General features: G+C 40.8%; 1 protein-coding gene across 3 annotated transcripts in view; it reads right to left on the bottom strand.

The window, feature by feature from the left end:
* LOC131688062 (putative inorganic phosphate cotransporter) overlaps window positions 1-11,666 on the bottom strand; it is a 72,045-nt gene extending 60,379 nt beyond the window's left edge. The window contains exon 1 of one of the 3 annotated variants that reach the window (XM_058972212.1): window positions 11,214-11,666. The gene's annotated coding sequence lies outside the window, so the exon portion shown is untranslated. Of the gene's footprint in view, window positions 1-8,990; window positions 9,009-11,213 lie in introns of those variants that run through there. The other 2 variants (XM_058972210.1, XM_058972213.1) reach the window with 2 other exon arrangements.
* Between the last annotated feature and the right edge of the window lie 1,089 nt (window positions 11,667-12,755).

Raw genomic sequence — 12,755 nt, 5'->3', positions numbered from 1 at the left:
AACACTGACTCCACCACGACTAACTCAAAGAGCTTGGAAATGGCACAGAGCGCAGAAATTCCTCTATAATTGTCAATGTTCCTCTTATCACCTTTTTTGTGGACAGGAAAGATGAAAGCTGCTTTCCACAATTGAGGAAAAATCGCGGTTGTCAGTGACATTTTGAATAGTTGACAGAGTTGTTCCACCAAACCAGGTATACACTTTTTCAAAAACACAGCAGGGACACCATCTGGCCCGGGAGATGACGATGCTTTAAGCTTGGATGCTGCTGATACAATATCCGAGTGCTCTACACGAATCTCATACACTGACCGTTCGAGTTGGGCCACGCCGCTAGCTGCAACGTCAATCTGCTGCGAGGACAATGTCTCACTGACGAACACACTCGCAAATTTAGAGTGTGGCTTGTGAATCATGACCAGCTTCGCCATTCAGAAACATTGCAGAAGGCAAGCCGGTTTCTTTCCGCTGGTCATTGACGTATCTCCAAAACGATTTAGGATCCGGCTTAAGTTTACGTTGCATTTTTCGTTGATAGTTTGAAAAACAAAAACTGTTCAGTTTTTTAAAATCGTTATTGAGCCTTACATAATAAGCTCCCAGTGATAAGATACGGCGTTTGGTAAACTTTCGTAATGCTGCTCTTTTTGCAGTTTATAGCTGACGTAACTCGGCTGTCTGCCAGGGGAATTGATCACTTCGTTGATTACACTTTGGGACATGACGATCGATAAGGTAGCTCATTATATGGCAGAACGTTTCAGCGGCGGAGTTCACATCATCCTTGCTTAGCACAGAATCCCAGTTAATACTTTGTAAAATATTCAGAATGCTGCTATAGTCGGCTCGCTTATAATTGTAACACATGGTGGGCGCGTGGCTCGAAAACTTCATAGGCGGTACGTCCTGGAGTGTAAGATGTAGAGGCGGATGGTGGCGAACATACTTTACTAGCGGGGCGAGGACGTTGGAAATATGCGGCGATTGATCTCTGGCATTAACGAAGCATAGATCTAAAATCCGGTCGTTCTCGTTCGTTGTGCTGTTAATCTGCAGAAGTGTAGCCGTGCTATAGACATCCAGAAGAGTAATGCTGCCAGGATGAAAAACAGATTCGTCTGGGTCGGGTTGTAGAAAACCGTAATGAATGGAACGCCACTTTATTGTAGAAAGGTTGAAATCGCCGAGGATCATGATTTCGTCAGCGGGTTGCGCCATCGCAGCAACAGAAATCAATGATTCAGAATGAGAATCAACTAGTGCAGAGTCGCGAATTTTATCGGGAGGGAAATAAACCACACATATATATAATGTTCGATTTCCCAATTTTATCGCTGCCCATACTTGTTCGATGCTGCTCCAAGCATCATTTGTTATATGTTGAACTTTTAATCCACGACGCACAGCGAGCAAAACACCGCCTCCGGAGGATTTGTGGCTGTTGAGAGGACTCCGATCACATCTGAGAACCTCGTAGTCAGAGCAAATCACCTGGCTGGAAAGGGTCTGCTCATTTAGCCATGTTTCTGTCAATGCGATAATGTCGTAACAGCAGTCCGAGGTAGCTAGGCGATAGGTATTTGCACAGGAATTCATGCCACCCATATTTTGATAGTATAAATGGATGGGCGACGGTATTAGGCACGGAAGGCTGACCGGCACTCCTTGATTCCGTCGTCTGGAATGCACACCGGGGCGACTGGAATGACTGCTAACAGCAGAAGGCGCGAGTGAACTGCATGAATTGGTAGCACCCGTGATGGAAGTTGGAGTGCTCCTCAGGAGGTTTCCAGCTGACGGCTGACATCGTTGACTTATTAATTGACAGTCGGAAGCATTCGAGCTAGAACAAGCAGTTCCATCAGGAAAAACGGTTGATTCATCAAAATTATTTTTAAAATACTTGCCAAAGAGGGCAATTTGGAAGTCCCCCTCTCCATTCCCAGACACAGGGCCGGGACGACTGAAGATACTGCTGACTGCGAGAGGCACGACTGTGCTGGGAGGATTGGGGGATTCCATATTGCTTTCTACGGTGCGTCCCGGTTGCCGTTGATCAACAGGCGAATTATCGGTGCGTAGTCTAAAATAACTGCTTTTTGCGATGGATTTATCCCAGTCGAGGTGTTTTCCGAAACCCCTGCTTCCCGTCATTAGTACGTTCTTGCCGAAAGTCCATGAACTCGCGGAAATACATCCCATCCGGCCAAGTTTCGGCATTGAGGGCCATTTCACGAAGTTTAGGGCCAACACCAATTTTGAAAGAAAAGAAATTAAGCCCGCTCAAATTTGCCTCTTTTTTCACTAACTTTTTCACTTCGACCTAATGAGGACAATTCGCGCTTATTAGAAAAAAAAATACAATTATGATGTTTTCAGTTATAGATCTTGACTCCAACAGTATGTAGATCACAAGTTTACAAGGAAATACTGAATATCTAAAACCTATCCTGATCAGCAAGGAATAACACAATTGTAACTCATGCTGATATTTTGTTACGAAAAATTTCCTATCAAATATTGTTATAAAGTAGAAACCAATTGTTGAAATAACAAAAATTCTAAGAAAAAAAATTCTATGAATATCAAACTTATAACAAACGTTGATAGCAATATATCACGATCATAACAACTTTTTTAGACACCAGCGAAACGTCAAGCGTCACCTGAAATCCAAGCCCAAGTCGTTCTGGAAGTATGTTAACGAGCAGCGAAAAGAATCCGGTTTACCATCTTGTATGTCGTTTAATGGAGTGACACTAAAAAAAATTGCCAACTGTTCTCCAACAAATTTTCAAGCGTTTTTTCCAACGAGCGCCTGTCACCACAACAAGTCGCTGGCGGCGCCAATTTAACTCCTTCTCTAGAGCGAACCATCAACCGAATTTGTGTCAATAATGCTGCCATTCTTGCTGCAAATGCCAAACTGAAAGCATCTTGTTCCCCGGGTCCAGATGGTGTTCCCTCGATTTTTGTCAAAAAGTGCATCAGCGGGCTTCTTGAACCACTTCGGCGAGTCTCTCACTACTGATACATTCCCTTCCTGCTGGAAAGCAGCGCACATGTTTCCAGTTCAGAAAAAAGGAAACAAATCGAACATCGACAATTATCGGGGAATCTCGTGTTTAAGTGCCGTATCAAAACTGTTCGAGCTGGTTGTGTTAGATCCTATTTTCTTTCACTGCAAACACTACATTGCACATGACCAACACGGTTTCATACCTAAACGATCGACAACGACTAACCTGCTCTCGTTCACAACATATGTATATGTAATGGATGGATTCGCTGACGGATTGCAAACCGATGCTATTTACATGGATTTATCTGCGGCCTTCGACAAAATCAATCATGATATCGCAATAGCGAAGGTGGACAAACTCGGTATTCATGGACAACGTCTGCGCTGGTTTTGTTCCTACCTCGATGGAAGGCACCTCCAAATCAGCATTAAGGACTGTCTATTTGCACCATTCTTCGCTACATCCGGCATACCACAAGGAAGCCATCTCGGTCCAGTAATATTCCTCCTCTACTTTAATGATGTCAATTTCATATTACAAAGACCCCGCCTTTCTTTCGCCGACGACATGAAAATTTTTCAACAAATACGGCATAAAACCGATGCCGAGCTTCTTCAGAGCGAACTGGACAGCTTTAGTACGTGGTGTGATCTAAATATAATGTTTTTAAACCCGAGCAAATGCTCAATCGTTACGTTCACGCGGAAACGCCATCCGACTCAGTTTAACTACCATTTCTTCGGCTCGAGTATTCCAAGACGCTCCCACATCAAAGATCTCGGAGTCATCATGGATTCGGCACTAACATTCAAACCACATACGTCATACATGTGGATGAGGCATCACTACAGCTTGGGTTCATCGTCCGAATAGCGAAAAACTTCAGGGACCTATATTGTCTTAAATCGCTTTACTGCGCGTTGATCCGCTCAACGTTAGAATATTGTTCGGCTGTTTGGAATCCGTACTACCAGAACGGGATTGACAGAATCGAGGCTGTTCAACGCAGGTTCATACGCTTCGCCCTTCGGCATCTCCCATGGGAAACAGATTTCAGCAACCGAGCTACGAAAACCGTTACCAGCTAATACACCTCGATACACTCAGCATTCGGAGGGACTGCTCTCGAGCCATGTTCGTCTCGGACTTACTCTCTGCCAGAGTGGATTGCCCTACAATTCTGGGACGTCTGGATCTTCAAGCCCGCGTTCGAGCTCTACGTAATAACTCTCTTCTGCGTGTTCCGTTCAGGAGAACCAACTATGGTTGCCAGAGCGCTGTTACTGGACTCCAGCGAATTTTTAACAGTATGGCGACGGCCTTTGACTTCAACTGGACGCGGAATGCGATAAAAGCGAAAATGTTGGCAATTTTAAAATGTAATTAGCTTAAGAAACCACCATTGGGGCCAAGGAACCTGTTGGTGAAGGTAATGAACATAAACATAAACATAGACCTGAGATAGGATAGGATAGGATAATAATATTATTGACCACAACATAGCTTTTATTACTTTTTGTATAATATCAACGATTTTAGTGTGCACGTCTAAAAATAAAATACGAGAAAAATAAAGCATACATTAAGGCGCTTTTTGCTTGGGAGCAAAAAGCTTCATGCAGCAAAAGCTCTTATAGCATTGTCAAATGATTGAATACATGCTGGCTGATTATTATTGTGGATATAGGATGCTGATTGTTATTGTGATAGTGTTTATTACGATTTCAACCTTGGTGTTTTGAGTTTCATGGGGATGATTTCTGCATGAACCAGCGACGCTTTCCTTCAATGACAAAACGATACAGATGCAGAGGACGTTTCCAGAATGCACACATTGAACTTTGCCTAAGCCCAAGCGCTGTTTGTTTTCCTGGTGTTATACGCTTTGTTTTCATACAGTTTTGCTCGCTAATAAGCTACCTATATGACGATAGACTGAATAGCTTAATAATATCTTTTCAGATCAAGGAAACTCAAAAAATTCCATTAACATATGAGTATTCCGCGTACCTTAACGATTAGTTGAATAAATATTATTTCTTTTCTGCATTCGGGAACGCTTTTCCTTAAAAATCGCTGTTTTAAGCTCTAAAAATTGTATTAAAAAATTCTTATCTACAAAACAAAAATTTATGCATGAAAAAGGAATCGTTAGGGTACGAGAAAAATTAATTATGATCAATTAAAAAGAAAGGAAGCAAATCGGTTAAGTGATTTTTCGGCAATCGTGATCACGGAAAACCAATCTCTGGAAAAACGACATTTCGAGATAATCTAGTTTAAAATTTCAAGTTACCACTGCTCTTGGTAGAAGAAGCGCGCTTGGAAGCGCTGTAACTTTCGATCTATTTCTCGGATCTCTATAAAAATTTGGGAAAATATTCTCAAGGAGATGTCAGACCCCTTAAGCTCGAGCTGAACTATTTGATCCCTTGCTCATTTGCTTTCATCGCTAAAATAATTAACCAGTGCTGGGAGCTTAGCTACTTCCCTGCAGTGTGGATTTAGCAAAAGAAATCCCAGTGCTGATACCGGAGAAAGATCCTACTGCTTCCCAAAGTTATCGGCTCATCAGCTCACTCTCTGCCCTCTCCAAATTATTTGAGAAATCAATTCAAATCCGAATACTTTCTTTCGCTAATGAGCATGATGTTTTTCTTGAGGAACAGTTGGGATTCCGCTAGGAAAGATCAACCATCCATACACTTACTAGAGCTACAAACATCATTCAGTGATACAGGTCGGCGTTCCAGACGACAGCAATGGAGATCTGGACATCGAAGAAGCGTTTGACAAAGGGTGGCATGATGGCCTGTTGTTTAAGCTGCGTAGATACAATTTCCCGATGTGTCTGATCCAGTGTTTTTACCAGGAAAAAAATGTTCACCCCCGCAAGTGTGCCCCAAGGAAATGTCCTTGGGCCCATTCTGTACAGTATCTTCACTTCCGCCATCCCACATCTTCCAGGAGATCGAGTTCTGCCACGGTTCGCTGATAAAACAGCAATTGTGTACAGGGGTCGTATCATCAATGGTCTGAAGAACGAATTGCAGCGCAACCTGGATGCCCTTACTGATTTTTTTACGAATTGGAAAATAGTAATGAATGATGGAAAGCAAATCACAACATAAAATAAACAAAAATTTATGTAAAAAATGCATGAAAAAATCATCCTTTTGCGTTTTGACGCTGTAGCAGCTGAAGCAGAATGTGAAATATAAGGATCAGAAAACTAGAAGTTGCAGGGTCACTAGAACCAGGCTTAAAATTTTACTGACTAATCTTTTGTCTTCTGCTGGAAGTTGTCGAGCTTAGGCAGAGTTACTAGAATTTTAGAATCAGACATTTTTTAATTCAAGGCTTATTCAGGATTCTAAGGGAATCCTGTTCATGTTTCTGGTAGAATCCTAGTCAGGATTTTAATACAGCTCTCCTCAGAATTCTGATACGAAATCCATTTGGGGCTCTAACCGAATTCTGCTTAGAATTTTGATATAATCCTTCTTAGGATTTTAATGGAATTATGCTATTTTGACGTTATCCTACTTCATCAGAATCATGATAAAGATAGCATCTGAATTCTGAGCAGGATTCATTGGAATCATGAACTGGACAACGCTAACATTCTGAGAAAGGTTCCATTACCATATTCAGAGGGACAGTGTCAGAATCACGGGAAGTAGATTATGTTCAAATACTGAAAACAATTCCGTCAAAAGTCTGAGCGGGAATTCATCAGAAACACAAGCATGATCCTATCAGAGTCCTGCACAAATAATTTTCATCAGCTTTTTGAGAAGAATCCCAACAGAATTCTGAGACTCTTTCCTTCAGAATCCTGTTAAGTATACCACCAAAATCCCAAGGATTACATCGGAAGCCTTAGCAGCATGCAATCTGAATCCTAAAAAGGATACCATCATAATTATAAGAAACATTGATTCAAAAGTCTACTCTGACTGCACAGAATAGGATTCCATAAGAATTTGTTTTGTGAATTACAATAAAATCCTGAGAAGCATATCCTTAGAAGACTTTTCCAGCAGAATCCCTAAAAGGATTTAATCAGAATTCGGGAAAAAATTTATGCAGACTCAGGAAAAGAATCACAACAGAATTCTAAAATAGATTCCATCAGAATTTCGAGAAGAAAAACAATCCCGAAGAGCATTAGAATTTCAAAAACCGACTTTAGCATAACCGAAACGAGCAAAAGTGGCCTTTTGCATTCCGATTTTCTTTGAACAGGAATTTAAGAAATTTAAAAAAAAAAAAAAACTGCGCAAAATCCTACCCTACAAACACTCAAAAAAGCCTATTCACCATGCGCACGAGTCTGGTGACAGCAAATTATGAATCCCCATAATGCAAAGTTTAGGAGTTTCAATGTTAAGTGTCAGAATCGAATGCATCAAAATCGTCAAAATACATAACAGAATTCAGAGCAGGATATTCATCGGAATATTTAGCAGGGAATTATTCAGAGTCTTCATCTTAATCCATCTTAAGAAGGATTCCACCAAAACCCTGAGAAACTTTTCTTCAAATTCCTCCAAAGAATATCCTCAAAATCTCGATTTCATCGGATTCCTGAGTAAAAAAAATACACCAACGATCTTGAATCTAAAAGAGCCTTTAAACGGATCCTAAGAATACTGAACAGGATAATGTAGATATATAGAAGAGAATTCCATCTGAATGCTGAGATAGATCCCATTGGAAAGCCACGACAGATTGCCGTCAGAATCCTGAAAGATATTCCAGCAGAATCCTGAAAATTTTTTAAACGGAATCCTGTGAATGATTAGAATTCTACGCAGCGTCCAAATTTCTTTGATCAAGGAGTTGAAACTTTTTCGAAAGTAGGTTAAAATCCCCCGGAGGGAGGATAGAAAAACACAGAACTTTATTAGTCCCTAAAGGTTTCAGCGATCCAGCGGGCTACTATTGCGAAGTTATGAGAAACTTGTGCGATGTAGAAATAATATTTTTGGTTTTTCAATTCTCTCACTTGTACAAGTGGCGAAAAAGAAGTTTAAATTTCACCGTACCTTTTCAGCGTTATGACTGACAGATTAATTGGATATTTGCGTACCTCGCAATGTGCTCTGCATCGGTGAGAGTCGGAAATGCATTCTAAGATTATTTCAACGTCACACATAGTATATCCCATGGGATTCACTGCGGGCCCTTTATTTTCGTGTTCTTTGTAAATGAACTTTGTAGGTGAAATCATGTGATTTAAAGTAATGTACGCCTATGCTCTGGAAACGCTGGTGTCCTTTGGAAGTGGGCGACAACGAAAAGGATTTTAAATGATCATTAACAACTACATACTACATTTCACAAGAGTTATTCGCCGATTGTGTTTGAATATAGAATGAGGATAGCTTCTGTAGAACAAATTCCATCTATTATGGACCATACACTGCAGTAACAAACTGAAATAATTTTCCTCATTAAAATGTGCAAAACCAAAATAATTTGCCTCTGTTCCCTGAAGAAGATCCACACCTCGGATAGAAACGTTAACGTAGATACCTATAATATGTAGTGAAACTACATGAACACTTTTAGACTTGAAAATCGCATGGTTTATGTGGCAAGGTTAACTGTTTTTAAAAATGCAAGGTTCCCGAGCATTATTCTGAATTGGCCCCGAAATTGAATATGTGAACATGCTCAAATTGAAGAAGAATTTTCTGCCATTAGATGTATTCCCTTTTTTCTCGAAAACAACGAATGAGCCGTGTCTCGGTTTCAAAAAAAAAAAGTTTTGCTAACACTGGTTTTCAATATCCTGTTGCGGAAAGATCCTCCAAGTTCGATCGATTATACCGATACTCTTTTGTCCAGGTTCTTAGAATTGACCATTTGACGAATTTGGCACCCATCGAAAAGTGACGATAGTTCCGACATCCTTGCAGATAAGTTGCAACTTAATACTATGGTTTCTAAGCTTACCTTTATCTTATGAACTTTTATCTGTAAGAAAACCAAAACTGTCTCTAGATAAAAACACGCATCTTTAGTCCAACAAACAGCGAGATGTAAACAAATTTTTCTTCTCAAAATATTTCCTGCGATAAAATTTTATTCAAACCGAACAATCCATTCGATTGATAATAATTTACAACGGGCTTTTCCGTGTTTGCGATCACCACTCACTGTAAACAAGTCCTTCTCCGAACTGTACCTCACACGCAGCCTACTCATTCATCCCACCAACCCGCACGGTACCTTTCCGTCCTTTCCTAAGGGTTCAAATTCTTTTCCGCATACCCACAACAATTCCAGTAGGCCTTGAGTACGAATAGCACTTTCGTTTTTGTATTTTTGTTCCTTCTTCACATTCACTTGCGCAGAGTCACGTTGCTACGAAAAGACACAGTTGCGACTGACTGGTTGGGACGGTCTCGGCGCCAACTAGGTCCCTTTCGAATTTTAGCGCAAATTATGCACATTCGGTTAAGTAACACACACACGCGGTGCTGTAACAACCCCGAGTGATCTTAGGCTACAAACTGACTGGGGTTGAAAAACTGACTGACTGACTTGGGCTTCGTCGGAGGAAGAGTCTACGCAACGAACGTGATGAAAGCTGTAATCAAGCCCCGGATTGTTCCAGCACGTTCAAGCGAACGGTCACGTTCATAGGGGACCTATGCAAGTCAAACGGACAACAAGTTGAAAAATTTACCCGCATCTGCAGGCTGCCCTCTGGCTCAGCTACTATCTTGCGTGATACCTGATGCGGATGAGTTCAAAGTCATTGCCACGTTGCGAAGTAACATTGCACTGGACCGGTTGAGTGCTGACCTTGGTTTGTCACCGGTAATACACCGTAGGTACAGACAAGAAACAAATTCCGTTTGTGTTTTGCGTTGCGATGATACCGCTCACAGTAGGCTGGCGGTGCTGCGATTATCGCGATGCTTTTAGAGGTGAACGATTTGCAACTACTTTCACACTAACATCAGCGAGTTAGTCCAACTGAACTTCGGGGTGATAATGATGATGATGATGATGACGCACATAACTGCCTGCTATTACAGTTTCAGGCATGCTTTGATTGTAGAATTCTACACTGAACAGTAACTACACGGCGGCGATAGTGGCCACTGTATCAATTACTATCGCTAAATTACCCTCTGCGAATACACCAGCCTCCTAATTGCACTTACTGTGGCTGTCTGTCTGTTCGATGTACAAGCACTTGACTGGACGAGGTTTGATTTACGGGCAAAATAATTAGCACACAATAGCAAAGGGAAAGATTGATCTGATCCGGGGGTGTGGGTTACACAACGTTTGCATCGATGGAGACACAATCCGATGCACGTCTCACCTGCAGTGCAGTTAGTGAAGTTTCGCAAGTAAAAAGTCGAACCTTGAGACTGGCCTAGCTGATGGTGTGGATGAGTTAGTTGCAAGGGCAATAATAAAGCGGCTTCTGCTTCACATTACACATAGTCCATGCAGTGAAAGGTGTAGTTCTATTGAAAGTGAAAGTATTCTAGCGGATTCATTTAATTTAGTTGAAGCAACAGTTATTAAAATTGTTTCAGTGGCGATTTTCTTATTAAAAACTGAAACGGTTAATCTAGACAAATTAGCAAAATCAGTCAACCGAATGATTTCAAACTGAATCGCCGACAATGAATGGCTAGTACATTATATGAAATAATCAATTAATAAGCAATCCATCAGTTTTCAACCAGAAACTGATTTTTTTATGTACACATTGTGTAACATTTTGGAGCACCGATAGAAGATACACGAGTCGCGACGATCGAGATTAAAATACTCAATACTGCTCAAGCAAAGTAACACACAATGAATCTCAATCGTTGACAATTTTAAATTAAAAATAGCCCGAATGGCCATCCATATACCGAACACTATTCTGTTTTGATTCATTTCCTCTCAAAACGGTGTTGCTATGACTATCCGAAAAAAAAAAATTACGACCGTACAATTGACGTTGCAATTGAGTAAAATTGGAAGGTTTTCTAGGTTTTCGCTTTAACGTGAACTTAATTATTTGGAAACTGTTCACGGTGTCTAGGTCACAATTTTAGAAAGCGCCGAAAAAAAAAATTCATTCACATTTGCCAAACTGTTGTACAACACACCGATCGAACCGAGATTGTAAGCACTATTTTTTTTTTCTTCTTCAAAACTTACTTACGTTTTGGCTCGGCAAAACACACCGTCTCTTTTGGTCAACCTTGACTGCGGCTGGTCTTTTTCTCGATCATGGTGAAAATACTCATTTTTATTTGTTGGATGGAAAACAAAAATATCACCGCACCGCTCGATACCGTTCCCAACACTGACGGATGAGCACAATAGCACTACAAGTCGATGCTACTTAGCACCGCACACCGGGAGCGACTGATGAAAGATTAATACTCATCACTACAGGCTGACAGGTAAATGATATTTATAATAAATTTTGCCTCTCTCCAATACAACCGCACACACTATCTGGACAGGTGACACAATCGTAGCAACCCGACGACGCAAACACCAGCATGGATGATGGTTTACTATTGCGCTGTGTAAACAACAGTCCTAACGACCGGTCAGCTATAGGCGAATCTTGAACCACACACAGCACTCAGCTCACTGCCGGCAAACGTTCGCAAAACTTTTATCAGCACACAACGCTCTCCGATTCTCCCGTTTCAAAGTGTAGTACCCACATTATTGAGCAGCGCGGTTTCTGCTTCAACCGAAAACGAATGATCGAACGCTCCCTTCCACGGGTAACCGGCGCGCCGTGCCGTGAGCGGTGAGGATCACCAACCAACGATCACTCGCTCACTCGCCAATTCCGGCACATCCTTCTAGGAAGTATGAAAGGTAGAGAGAACGAGAGAAGGAAAACAAAACAGCAAGAACTGGTGAACCGATGATAAGAATTTCTTCTTTCTTTTTATGCGTAAAAATGATCGTTCGATATGTGCATCACGGGAAGTATTGGCATCTTTGGCTCAAATAAAAAAATAACTTTCTGAATAATATACGTAACTTTGTCAGTTATTTGTAATAGCTCTGGCTGCTGTTCAAGATATCTGATAAAACTTTTAAAATTTATTAGTGAATGTGATTGAAGTCTTAAGCCAACAAACAAAATGATAGAGGATACAGTCATATCACTTAAATTTTTACAGGCGCCATATCTTTATTTATTTTCACTTCTTTCGAACCAACAAGAAGCCATCAAATTCTTCGATCTAATTGGGACTAGATGCGTTTGAAATTTACTCACATTCGAACAACAGCACCCCAGTCGAAATGGATCGTGCCCGATGAGATATTTGGGAGGTTCGCGTACATTCTGGAACATCTGAGAGCCGTCTCGCAGCTGCACATAATTCAACAGTCACTCGTTTCGTTCGTTGAGTTGTCAGATCATTAATGCAAGCCAGTATGCAAGTATGTAATCAACTTCCAAATAAACATTCACCCTTTGCTTTCAGACGTAGTAGGCTGATTACAGATTTTTTTTGCTGTTCCATCGAAAAATACAAAGTACCGTCAAGCGGAGCAACGTTGATAACTATTTGAAAAGTGTTTCGAGCAACTATCTTTGCATTTATTTTTACGGGAACCAAGTTAATCTATATTTTTTTTCTATACAGACACTAGCAACAAATAATTAAAAACGCTCAAATTAATAACTAATTTAGTTAAGTTTTTTATTGAAATAAAATTCTGTAT

Source organism: Topomyia yanbarensis, chromosome 3 (genome assembly GCF_030247195.1).
Source record: "Topomyia yanbarensis strain Yona2022 chromosome 3, ASM3024719v1, whole genome shotgun sequence".
Lineage (NCBI taxonomy): Eukaryota > Metazoa > Arthropoda > Insecta > Diptera > Culicidae > Topomyia > Topomyia yanbarensis.
This window is presented reverse-complemented; position numbering and strand designations above follow the sequence as displayed.